Source organism: Rhinatrema bivittatum, chromosome 2, assembly GCF_901001135.1.
Source record: "Rhinatrema bivittatum chromosome 2, aRhiBiv1.1, whole genome shotgun sequence".
NCBI classification, from domain to species: Eukaryota; Metazoa; Chordata; class Amphibia; order Gymnophiona; family Rhinatrematidae; genus Rhinatrema; species Rhinatrema bivittatum.
In genome coordinates, this window is record NC_042616.1 from 714,143,825 (window position 1) to 714,157,330 (window position 13,506).

At 43.7% G+C, this 13,506-nt stretch overlaps 1 long non-coding RNA gene across 1 annotated transcript; it reads right to left on the reverse strand.

Annotated features, from left to right (window-relative positions):
* Nucleotides 1-1,319: 1,319 nt before the first annotated feature.
* On the reverse strand, nt 1,320-7,245 carry LOC115086269. The gene is made up of 3 exons (XR_003855198.1): nt 7,136-7,245; nt 6,885-6,923; nt 1,320-1,714 (listed from the first exon to the last, which is right to left on the reverse strand). It is a non-coding gene; the product is annotated as an uncharacterized LOC115086269 (long non-coding RNA).
* Nucleotides 7,246-13,506: the final 6,261 nt, after the last annotated feature.

Genomic DNA, 13,506 nt, shown 5'->3' on the forward strand with positions numbered 1-13,506 from the left:
TGCAGATTTATTTCTTTGCATTATTGCAGATCCTGGGACTGTGTTAGGTGCCATATTTCTCTTTCCATTTCTCCAGGTTTGCATTGCAAGCAGAGTGGCTTTTTTTTTTGTTTTCCATTTAGTTTGTCTCCATATTTATAATGTGTGGTCTTTCTCTACTTGGTGAAGGTCGGTTCTGTATGTGTGACCGAGGTGAGGTATTTTACTAGCATGTAGGCAATTGTATCAATCTTATTTGTTGTGTTTTCTGAATAGGATATGCATTAGTGGTAAATTATTGCCTTTTCATAAGAAGGGCTATTGTGCCTGGTAGTAAAGGGAGTTTGTTTTGCTTTTACTGAGATATCATCAGAACCAGAATATCTTTTTTTTGCATGGTGAGTTCTATGGGTAATGCCCTAGTTCTGCTCTGCATCCATTGTTGGAGATTATGGTGGTTCCCATGGATGCAGAGTGTATGTTTACATATAGCTCCGTGACGGTCACATGTTCAGTGTGTCACGCATGTGAGAATAATCTGTCAAGTGTGTCCCGGATGAAAAAAGGTTGAGAACCACTACTTTAGATAATCCTTTGCTCTGTGAAAATTTTGCTGTTCAGGGCAATCGTTATATCTGTGTGCTATGTTTACAGTTGCCCTTGTAATCAATATTCTAGCCTAAGGTTCTGACTGTTGCCTTCTGCTCTTGTGACCCTATAATTAGGCATCAACCTTTCAATATTTTAGTGTACACTTTAAAAAAGTAAGCTAAATAGCATGAAAACATTTATCAACACACACTCACTAACCCATAAAGCATTATCTTCTGTGAGCTAACAGTGTCTCTGTGCTTAATAACATTTGGCCACAATAATAGTATGTATACACTAAACTGAGCATATGTAGTCCTCTTTTTCTTATGGCTCAACCCCCTTGCTGCTAACCTGTGGAAAAATAAGCCTGGTACATGGGACTGGCTGTCAGTGCTGAGAGCAAAAGCATGGGAGCACTTAGATCCAGAAGATAGGTGAAAGCAGAGAAGAGAGGAAAAACAAAGTAAAAAGGATTTATGTAGTGTAAAACTCTAAATGGAGCAACTAGATTGATTTATATGCTCTTTTTTATTCATTTAAGCCTCTCCTTGATAACTGAACCTACTGGTAAAAGTTGGGGTTACAGACATCTCTATATGGTTTGCACAAAGGAAATCAGATCAAAATGATTGATTCAATTTTGTAGTGTTTTATTTTCTCACTCTCTCAATCTGGGCTACATTAAAAGCTCAAATAATATAATTTTACATTAAATCAAGCTATTCTATTGTAGACATATTGTATGTAAAAAATCCCATGATTTGTGATCTGTAACAAACCCAAGAAATGTGCTAAGAGGATTTTAACCATATGCCCAGAAGTTAATGCTAAGACTGTGCTGACTGCACACTCAAGGTGCTATTTCTCATTTCAGTGTTCCAATGCCATTCCATAGTAGTAAACTCTCCCCTTTGGTTCACGGGGGGACTGAATCCAGAATGCTATACAATTCCCAGGGCTAATGTTTCTCTCGCCAAGGAAATTGCACTGCTGCTAGGATGCCAGGTTTCATCTGGTGGGAAGAAGGTTTACACCTCTGGGGCCTGTGGTGCAGAAGTGAGAAACACACTCAGTCCATGCTCACATGCACTGGTCCATGTGTACTCACAGTGGCTGGTTTGCTTGGAAGGACGATGCACTCCTGAAATAAAGAATGGAGGCCGATATTGGTGTTCAACTGAAAAGACTTTACTTTTACTTAAATAGGATGATCCAAAGTAATATTGCAAAAATCATGGAAGCAAAATAGAAATCATAACAAGAAAAGCAATAGTTTCATTATTTATGGGGCCTCTTCTGGCCACTCTCCCCCTTCCAACTGACCCAGCCTCTACAGTCTCCATGATCCCTTCCCCATAGAGGGTGGGATGATTGTCCTCAATAACAATCATAAAACTGGGAGTAACACCAAACCCCTTTTTGGTTCATAAATAGCTGTTTCCAAAAAATGTATCTGAAAATCACTGATCCTCAGGTCTTCTCATTTGCTGTTAGCTGGGCAGAAAGAGGGAAGAACCTCAAGAACTCAGTCCTTCCAGAGAAGGGGGTTTGCCCTCCTATCAGGAAGGAACTGGTTCATTCTGGATAGAAATAGCAAAACTATTCACTTCTGAAAAATCCTTGCAAAACACCTCTCCTCTCACTACTCCTAAAACTCTTCAATTCTCCGAAATTCCCGAGTCAGTCCCCCAGGGGGCCAGAAAGACCCTGATCAATCCTCTAGGCTACAAGCAAAGAGGAAAGGTCATTTGCACCTGTTCAGGGGAAAATTTAAATCCCTAGACACAGCCCTCAGAAAGGTGGGGTAAAGGCAAGGGGAGGACACCAAATATGCAAAAAAACCTAAAATGCTAGAAAAACCAGGGCCAAAATAGCAGGGGCCATACATAAATATACTTTGAATGATTTCTTCTATTTTTTTTTTTGTTTAATTTATTTTTACATCACACAGTGTCAAAGCAAAGGAAAGAAAAGCAATAATAATAAATAAATAAATAAATAAATAAATAAGCCAAGTGTTCCATATTAAGGGCTGTGGACATGGCATTTTCCCACAATCTGTACCAGACGGTTGCCACAAAATAAGTCTGGTAACTGACAAGAGAAACATATAAACAAAGAGCTACATTCTACTTTCCAGAATAAAACTCTTTGAAGAGTAGGTGAGGGTTTGTCCTCACAAGTGCAAGTCTGGGCCACCCATGAATCTTGCAGCAGGAGCCAGGAAAACAGGAACTTAACCGAAAGAAAAACATTTCTGGAACCTTCTCAAAAGGGTACGCCACAACTAGGAAAAGCTAAAACACACTGTGACTAGAGTCTTGCAAGCATATCAGACTGCCATGATAGGGAACTTTTTTTCTTGGTTTTTTTTTAAGAATACTTATCCTTTGATACATTGCAAAACTGTTTATAAGCACTGTTATAACACTGTGTTAAATATTTTGGGGCAATTTATGCTCCAGTTTAGCACTATGAGGGGTATTTGTGTAAGTATTATTTTATATGATTATGAACAGCTAAATTACAAAAATGAAATATACTTTTGGATCAACAAAGTCACTATCTGGCACTATATTCTAGAAAAATCTCTGTATTTTCCTATATTAGAGATGCCTTAGTGTGACCAAAGAAGAGAAATTATATTCATTTTTGCCTGGCTGCTGGGCAGGAAGAGGAAGCATTCTGTTTTTCGGTGCTGTCAGCTGGTCAGGGAAATCAGCTGTTTAGGACCGCAAGGAGTCAGCTGTCTCCTGGGGCGCTGAGAGACTGCCGCTGCACCCCTGATAAGGTTTTGCTACTGGAGCTTTCATTTTAACAGTGGCAGCCTTGAGGAATCTGCCACTGCAAGGAGTAAGCTCTGGGAAAGCCCCTGGCACAAGCAGGAAGTTAGATAGCGTTGCCCAGGGTCACGGTGATGTCACTTCCAGGTCCCAGGGCAGGTTTAGCCATGATTATAAAAGTTTAAAAAACAGACGCATTAAGGAAAAAGGGACTTATATAAACCCCTGAATTGAGGTGGAGAGGCTGCCATGTGATGTTCAAAGTATATAAAACATCGAAAAGAGCCCAAAATTGAATAAAATAAATGCAGGGTTCAGGTGTGAGGATGTGTGGGACCTGAATTCTGTTTTCAGATGGTTTGTAAAGGGGCAAAATATGCTTGATCCCAGCATCTGTAAGAGTACTTAAAAATGATAAAGATGTGGAAATTTACCTAAAAGAGACACATTATATCCTACTTGGGACAACAGATCCCTAACTTGAGCTTTATTTGAGTGTAAAAGGATCAGGAAACCTAGGTATAGTGAACAGCCTGTCAATTGCATTTTTGTGAAAATTTGGTGAAATGGAAAGTGTAATGTGAAAAGAAATTTCATAGGAACCTTTAAAAATAAGTGTTTAATATGGTGTGAGGGAAAAAGAATGTTAAAGTTTAATCTTATTAACAAATTTGTCTCTGATCTGTTAAATTGTAATAATCTGGTTCAGGATTTTGTTTTGCTTCCCTACTTGAATTCTGGCTTGGTAGCTTTACAAGTAGAGCAGGGCTTCCCAAACCTGTCCTGAGGATCACACAGCCAATCAGGTTTTCAGGATATCCACAATGAATATGCATGAGATACATTTGCATACCATGGAGATTCAGTATATGCACATTTTTCTTGCGCATATTGGGGTAGATTTTATAATTTAGCGCGAACGCGTACTTTTGTTCGCGGGATTTCAATAGATACGCGCGTAGCCGCGCGTATCCATTAAAATCCAGGATCGGCGCGCGCAAGGCTGCCAATTTTGGGCAGCCTGCGCGCGCTGAGCCGCGCAGGCTGCCTCCGTTCCCTCCGAGGCCGCTCCGAAATCGGAGCGGCCTTGGAGGGAACTTTCGTTTGCCCTCCCCTCCCCTTCCCCTCCCTTCCCCTACCTAACCCACCCCCCCGGCCCTATCTAAACCCCCCCCTACCTTTATCACCGGATTTACGCCTGCCAGAGGCAGACATAAATCTGCGCGTGCCAGCGGGCTGCTGGCGCGCCATCACCCGACCCGGGGGCTGTTCCGGAGGGCGCGGCCATGCCCCCGGAATGCCCCCGGGCCGAAACCACGCCCGCGGCGCCGTCCCCCGAAACGTCGCATCACCCGCGCCGCGTCACAACCGCCACGCCCCCCGGCACGCCTCTCCATGCAAGCCCCGGGACTTTCGCGCGTCCCGGGGCTTGCGCGCGCCACCGAGCCTATGCAAAATAGGCTCGGCGCGCGCAGGAGGGTGTGGGGTAGGTTTTCGGGGGGTACTCGCTTATCCTACACGTGTACCCCTTTGATAATCTACCCCATTCATTGTGGATATCTTAAAAACCTGACTGACTGTGGGGTCCCCAGGACAGGTTTGGGAAGCCCTGTGTTAGAGTTTCTACCCGCAGTTATCCACATGCCCATTGTAGGGATATATTTGTTTCTACAGAGCTTTGGTTGCTTGAGTTTATTTAAGTTTACTCCACTGGTTTAAAAAGCACTAATAATCTTTATTCCTGCTGGATTTTAAAAGCAGGGGAGAAAAGGAAGGTTTATGTAGTTCTAAACGCCAGCACCCAAGGACCCAGGCCTGGTGCAACCGGGTGTGCATAACATTTTCATGTAGAATTTGTTATAAATGCATAATTTAATTGTGTGTGTCTGTAAAGGGTGTGTCAGTGTGTGTGTGTGTGTGTGGGGGGGGGAGTGGCGTGTGTGCAAGGGTGAAGGTTTTCCTAGGATACCTCATACTCTTCCCTATCCATAAGTTCTGGGGTGGTAGACATGTCAGTTTTTAAAAATACAGATTGCAGGACAGAGCTTTATTTGTTGGGCCCGAGACAGACACTGAATGAATTGGGGGGGGGGGAGCAGCACAGTAATTTTTTGCACAGAGCAGCAAAAAAAGCTAGCACCGGCCCTGCAAGGACCCCTGGGTTCTATTTTCTGTTACATCATCAACAGAGGATGAATACTCTGGTCAGAAAAAAGATTCTAGTTGCATGTGTGTTGAGCAGAGAAGCAGCTAGCACAGGATAGGAGGAGAAATACATTGCTCCTGCTCTGTCACAGGGTCTGTTCTGGTGCCTTTAAGAAGCAGAAGCTAGAGAGAAAGAGAGTATACATAATAAGTATAAATAATTTGGATTGTATGTGCTGTGCGTGAAAGGGATTGGAATCTATTTTCTAGTATCCCTGAAAGAAAAGAAAGGAAAAAGATCTAGTTAATGTTAGTTGAACAGCTGAAGATGCTGTTTTCTTTTGTATTCAGCTTATTGAGAATAGGAATGAGTAGATAACATTGTGGAAAGGATTTGAAAGTAAATATTTAATTTGATACATAATTGTCCTGTTTTATGATCAGTGCTTACCTGTGGAAGTACTCCAAAAAAAAGCCCACTACTGTTTGATATCTGAGAATCATCTGTTTAGTGAAAACCTAAACAGCTGTGTTATGTGTTATTGAAGAGTTTTACCTCTGAGACTGTGAGAATGTATTAAATTGTCTGTTGATGCACTGTGCTGAACCTTACTACAGTCAGTTAACTGCAGAGACTGCAGCTGTACGTTATATCAGAAAACTGTTACACTTTAAGCAGGACAACAGCTGGACTGGTAGTCCTAATCAAAGGAAATTCAAACTAATTGAAGTTCCAGCAAAGCTATATCCTAAATCACAGTTACAATGCCAGGAAAGGAAACTTTTGGAGAGACAGAGAGTGTGAGAGGAAAGCACAATGTGAATGCCAATTTCTTTGCAGCTGCTGCTTTAAAAGACACTAATATGTCCTTTAATTCTCTCTGATACCCTGAGACTAGGGAATACTGCTTATCATTGTATGTTCTCCCATTAGTCAGATACAGAGTCAGCAAGCCTTCGAGACTGCACGAAGGGAACATTACCTTATTAATACATCTCCGAAAGAATTTCGCAAATAGCGTAGTCAGTCCCTCCCCATTTTATTTTAATTTAAGAATAGGGAACACACTTGTGAAACAAAGAGGAAAAGAAGAAAGCGAAAAAGAATTTCCATGAACAGAGTATCTACAGCAACTGCGGGAACAGGAGAGGAGATACAGCATTCTCGATTTGGAAACAAGGACCGAGCTAAATATCCTTGCCCCACAGTCTGGCTAGACCAACATACAAGAAAGACAAAGGCCTAAACAAAGGTGAACACCTATACAGAAAAAGAGACAACAAAGAGAAATCCAAGTTAGAAAAACACTATTATTTGACAAAGGAAAGACTGAAAAACAGCAAGCACTTACAATTTAAACTTTAAGTAGTAGACATACTTACCTTCTTTTGTACTGTCTGGAAGCAGGGAAACAGGAAAACCTGCAAAGGAAAGTGAAAAAAAGAATCAGATTCTTGGACATACTACTCCTGTTTTGGTTAATACTTGCAAAACGTCAAGCACTGTGCAGGAGCTCTAGGTTAGGGTAGCCTAAGCTTCCTGAAGCCAGAAAAAGAGGCCGGCCAAGGAAACCATAATTTATTTTGTTATTATTATTTTGGTGCACCATTTTTGTAAATAAATTCACAGTTACCTTCTGAAATATCTTTCAGTCAGAGGACTCATGCAATGTATCTTCTACAATTGTGCCTGAGTCAGTTCCTCTTCATCATCATCATCATCATCATCCTCATTCTCTTGATGACCCTCCTCCAGAGAAGGCATGTGTCTGTTTAGTGCAAGGTTATGTAGCATACAGCAGGCTAGAAATATCTCACATACTTTAGGGGGGCTGTAAAGAAGGCATCCTCCTGATCTATCCAGACAGCAGAAACGTGTTTTAAATAAGCCAAAGGTTCTCTCTATATCAGCCCTGGTCTTGCAGAATGTCCTCTTGTAGCAACACTCAGCTGCAGTCCTTGGGGTAGCAATGGGGATCATGAGCCAGGTTTTGAGCGGATAGCGTCTGTCACCTGTAGGAGGAGAAGCCACAGAAAAGCTGGGTTAGATACACCTTATGAGTTTGAAAGTGGGACAGCTCGCATGGCTAGTTTAGAGCAGCCCTGCAGTGCCAACCCTCATGCAACCTAAATATAGGGGAGACAATAGGAAGCAGTGAAATGGGTATGTGGGATAGAAGTGTTCGTTGCCCTCCTGCCTAGAAGCCATCTCCCAGTGATGTCTCCTTGCTGGAAGTGGTCATGAATTCTTGATTGCGAGAGAATGTAGGCATCGTGAGTGGATTCTGAAAACCGGGGCACAACATTCATGATGAGGCCCTTGGCGTTGCAGACCACTTGCATGTTTAGGGAGTGGAAGCCCTTGTGGTTGTGGTTCGTGGCCTCGTCTCCTCCTGGTGCCCTTAGAGGGACATGAGTGCAATCGATGGCTCCCGAAACTAAAGGGAAGCATGTGATTTGATAGAAATCAGTCATTATTTGGTGTTGTTCCTGTCTTCTGAAAGGGAAGGATGTAAAGTGTTGTGTTTTCCTGAGCAAGGCAGGCAGGACCTGCTCTAAACACCTAGAGGTGGCAGACTGAGTGATTCCAGGTGTGACCCCTAGAGGTGTTTGGAAGGTGCTGGTAGTGAAAAAGGCCAGGGCGGTAGTGACCTTGACATGTATTGGCAAGGCATGGCCCCCTTAGGGTTGTAGGTTGTAGTTCTGGCTCTAACAGTTGACATAGGCATTGTATGGTTTCCTTGTTGAATCTGAATCTGTGCATTACTTCCTCCTCTGACAGATCCAGAAACTGTGTCCCAGTCCTGTAAATTCTGTGTAAGGGGTAATTCCTCCTCCTCTGCATTCTTCTTCTCCTCCCCTCTCTTTCTCTTCTCAGCCGTATTGATATGAGTATGCATGCAGCTATTGTAATCTTAATGTTGAAAAGAGACTCCAAGAATGACTATCCCCCTCACTAACTGTAGGTACAACACAGTCTCCTAGCCTCCTGTTCCTGTCTCGTCCCTATCTAATACTTAAAGCACCAGCGCATATGTGAAAATCTGATTCCCTGCCTTACCCCTTTTATACCTGCATTCAATACCCGCTGCCCAGGTGATAGTACTCTAATAACTTGCCCAGCCTCCAACAGTAAGTCCCAGTCTGTCACTGAAACACTCCCTCCCATCTCCTGCCCTGCTTCTGCGTCCACTGACCCAGAGCGACTAGCCCAGCCACGGAAAACACCCGAGCAAAAATGAAAGTTTGCACTGCCTTGCGTAAACATGCAGTACAAATATACATGCGTGTATGTATCTGTACCCATCATCTCATAAGCGCGCAGCCCTTAGAATATACGTCAAATGCGCGTATGTCAGCGGCCCACCCATGACACGCCCATGTTGGTGTGTGCAAGCATACATATGTGGACAAATATCGGCTACGCAAAATAACTTCCACATGCGTCGGGAAGACACGTGCGTGTATTCCCACGATTTTGTGTGCACAGCCCTTTTAAAATTTGCCCTTAAAAATATAACTAAGAGTGAATAGTTTAGACGAAGCACTTATCTGATAAATGTTCCAGAAAAATTGTTCTTGGTTAATGGACAGTGAGGATACTGACGGTCCAGAAGTAATCACATCTATAGAGAATAGAAAGAAAATTCTCATTATTGTTAACAAAATTGTTCATGAAACATTGCATCTGATTTTCTGTTTGCTTAACTAAATATCTGTGTATGCTAATAAATCTTTTTGTTGTTCAAAAGAAGAAATCCCGTTATTTGATACACCCACTCTTCCTTCACCTTCTTTTATCCCTAAAGTCTGATGGCCGCGCGCATGTGCAAGTGACCCACGACTCGTTTGTGCAAGGGAGGGGAATTTTACAAAGCAGCACACGGCGATGCAAGTAGGGCTTCCTGAATTCCCTCCCAATCCGCTCTAATTAAGGAGCGGAGTGGGAGGGAACTTCCCTATACCCCTATCTAACCTTCCTACCTTTTCCCCTTTCCTCTCCTCCCCGACCTCTACCCCCTACCTATTAGTTTTTTGGGGGTTTTAGTATTTACTTCAACTTCCGAGGTGAAGTAACCTCTGCTTGCTGGCAAGCTACCAGTGCGCTCTTCCCCGGGACAGCAGCTAATGGAGCTGTCCCGGCCTGCCCCGTCCCTGCCCCTCTCAACCCCACCCAGACCATGCCCCCAGCCTGTCCCTTTGGAGAGGCCTGGCACCTCGGTGTGTAACAGGGGTTACGTGCATGGCCAGGCCCTTCTGTAAATGCATGTGGCGAGTGCAAGGCCCAACCATGTGCATAACCCCCCATTTTTACAGGCGTGACCCTTTTCGGGCCAATGGTGAACAAGATTTAGAGGGAGCATGTTGCGATCAGTTAGCTTTGAGTTGGAGTTTGGTGGATGAAGCAGCATAAGAGAGTAGCTACCTGTATTGAGCTGAGACAGAGATACTTCCAGAAGATAAGGCAGTAGCATGAAAAACCATCACTAATAGGGATGTACATTTATTTGAAACAAATAGGTAAAAAGCAAAGAAAAAGTCAATTTTTTGGATTGGTTTGTTGTTTCCATAACAAATGGATGGTGCCTCCAAAAATGGATACAAAATTTTGTATCATTTATTTTCAGACATATTATAGTGTATGGAGTAGGGATGTGAATCGTTTTTTGACGATTTAAAATATCGTCCGATATATTTTAAATCGTCAAAAATTGTTAGGGCCACGATACAATACCAATTCCCCCGATTTATCGTCAAAAAATCGTAAATCGGGGGAAGGGGGAGGGCAGGAAAACCGGCACACTAAAACCCACCCCCGACCCTTTAAATTAAATCCCCCACCCTCCCGAATCCCCCCCCCCAAATGCCTTAAATTACCTGGGGGTCCAGCGGCACACTAAAACACAGCACACTAAAACACGGCACACTAAAACCAACCCGACCCTTTAAATTAAATCCCCCACCCTCCCGAACCCCCCCCCAAATGCCTTAAATTACCTGGGGGTCCGTAGCCTTAAATTACCTCCGTAGCGGCGGTCCGTAGCTAAATCGGGGGAAGGGGGAGAGCAGGAAAAGCGGCACACTAAATCGTGTAGTCTTCAGCCGGCGCCATTTTGCAAAATGGCCGCCGCAAAATGGCGGCGGCCATAGACCAAAACGATTCGACGCAGGAGGTCGTTCTGGACCCCCGCTGGACTTTTGGCAAGTCTTGTGGGGGTCAGGAGGCCCCCCCAAGCTGGCCAAAAGTTCCTGGGGGTCCAGCGGGGGTCCGGGAGCGATTTCCTGCCGCAAATCGTTTTCCGTACGGAAAATGGCGCCGGCAGGAGATTGACTGCAGGAGGTCGTTCAGCGGGGGTCCGGAACCCTCGCTGAACGACCTCCTGCAGTCGATCTCCTGCCGGCGCCATTTTCCGTACGGAAAACGATTCGCGGCAGGAAATCGCTCCCGGACCCCCGCTGGACCCCCAGGAACTTTTGGCCAGCTTGGGGGGACCTCCTGACCCCCACAAGACTTGCCAAAAGTCCAGCGGGGGTCCGGAACGACCTGCGTCGAATCGTTTTGGTCTATGGCCGCCGCCATTTTGCGGCGGCCATTTAGCAAAATGGCGCCGGCTGAAGACTACACGATTTAGTGTGCCGCTTTTCCTGCTCTCCCCCTTCCCCCGATTTAGCTACGGACCGCCACTACGGAGGTAATTTAAGGCTACGGACCCCCAGGTAATTTAAGGCATTGGGGGGGGGTTCGGGAGGGTGGGGGATTTAATTTAAAGGGTCGGGTGGGTTTTAGGGGGTTTTAATGTGCCGTGTTTTAGTGTGCCGCTGGACCCCCAGGTAATTTAAGGCATTTGGGGGGGGGTTCGGGAGGGTGGGGGATTTAATTTAAAGGGTCGGGGTGGGTTTTAGGGGGTTTTAGTGTGCCGGCTCACGATTTTAACGATTTTCACGATACTTTACACACCCAAACGGCAACAATACGATTCCCTCCCCCTCCCAGCCGAAATCGATCGTTAAGACGATCGAGGACACGATTCACATCTCTAGTATGGAGCAAGGAAAACTGAACTTTTTTCTTATCAAGCCAGACAGAGCAGAACTGGGATGGGGAGGGACAAGAAAGAAGGAGGATCAATGAAGGTGAAGAACTTTTTCAATGAACCTAAACCTGCATGAGTTCCTCACCTTTTTTATTTACCTAAAAAATAAACTTTGACCAATATTTTTGTTTTCATGCTTTGATCTCTCTCTTTCTTCATTTTCTCCCTCTTATATAGTTAAAATTAATTTATTTTATTTTCTGAAAGCTTTATCTACTCTTTTTAAAGTATAAACCTGCATCTTGGCTTCACAGACAGTTCTACCAAGCAGCATCTCCATTGTTCCATGTACTTCATAATCCTAACTGGCCTCTGAAATCCTCTCCTCCCATTGGCATTCAGAGCTGTAACTTATTAAGCTTTTGTTCCGGGGATGATTCTCTATCTGTTGATTCAGTTCCAAATTAAAATGCAAAAATAAATACACACCCACACATATCTAGGTAATTAATTTAGATCTTCAGTATTCAACATGCTGTTCCTCAGCTGTAGAATTTGGAATGAACAGCAGTTTAAAAACTTCATTGATGGCATTTAATTCCTAAAAATAAAAAAAAAGGTTTATACCAGTGTTAAGCTTTTCAAAAACTTGCATTTGAGACTTTAATGCTTACATGTGTTTGGAAGGAAATGGGAAACGAGAATATGTCAACTACATGGAGAGTGCACCAAGCTCTTAATAATTATGAAGCTAATTGAAACAGCACAGGGAATAAATAATTCATGGAAGCTAATGCTACTGAGAAACTCCTGTTAACTTGACAGAGTACATTCAGTCCATATGGGTTGTGCTAGGAAATGATTAAAAATGGTGAACAAAATTCCTAGACTTTTTATTTTGTTTTTCTCTTCGAACAAGGAAAGCTTTCAACACTGCCTTCTCATATATTCAATGATAATATCAAATATACTGCAATAAAAAGTCCTCCCTTCAATAAAGATCCACTTTTCAGGTGCCAGAAATTTACTTTTCATGTGCAAGCAGTTGAGGACAAAAAACATTGGCCTACAAAGATCACTAAGTTTAGAGGTCCCAAAAGCAACTTTGATGGATAAACCTTACCTTAGTTACACAAACTCTTCTCATACTGCTGCACCAATTTAATTTAAAGTAAGACACTACGTCAGTAAATTTGCTCAGAACAAGATATGTTTGTGCCTGAAGGTAGAACTATAAGCTCAAGAGTATATCAGAAGTTAAACAGAGCAGTGAAATGTGTGTGATGAGCACTTGCTTTGGAGAAACCTTTACGTTTGTATAGACAAATGTAGTCCCCTGCAGATATTTACTTTGACCCCAGTAATCGAAAAGCTGATCGAAAAGGAAGCAAATGTGTGGTAACACCAGCAATGTTGGTAGTGTTAATGGACCTTTAGACCAAGGCAGGTTTGATGCAACTTGTAGGGAGGAGCCCTGAAGATCCCCACCATCGGCAGGCACACCCAGACGAAGCAGAGGCCCAGTTGGAGTTTCAGCTTTACCAGTCCATGTTCCCTTCGGGTTGAGCATTTGGGTACCAGGACTAGCAGGTCTTAGGTGGGAGCCTCTGCTGTTGGTGGAAAGATCTGTTGAGGTAGCTGGTTCAGAGTAGACATAGGTCAGGCGAATCCGGTGGAAGGCAGTGGTCAGTGGCAGGCAGCAGTCAAGTATATCCAGAGGCAGGCAGTGGCCATTAAGAACATGTTCAATGCTGCTCCCCCAAGGGGAGGAGCTAGCAGTTTGTTATGGATCTCCTTCTGGAGAGGGAGGAGTTAGCAATCTGTTATCAATCTCCTCCTGCTAGGAGTAGCAATCTGTAGAAACTGCTCCCCAGGGGGCGGAGTTAGAATCTGTAATAAATCACCCCGCCAAGGGGAGGAGTTGACAATCTGTTATAAGTCCACCAGGGAGTTAGCAATCTGTTATGGAT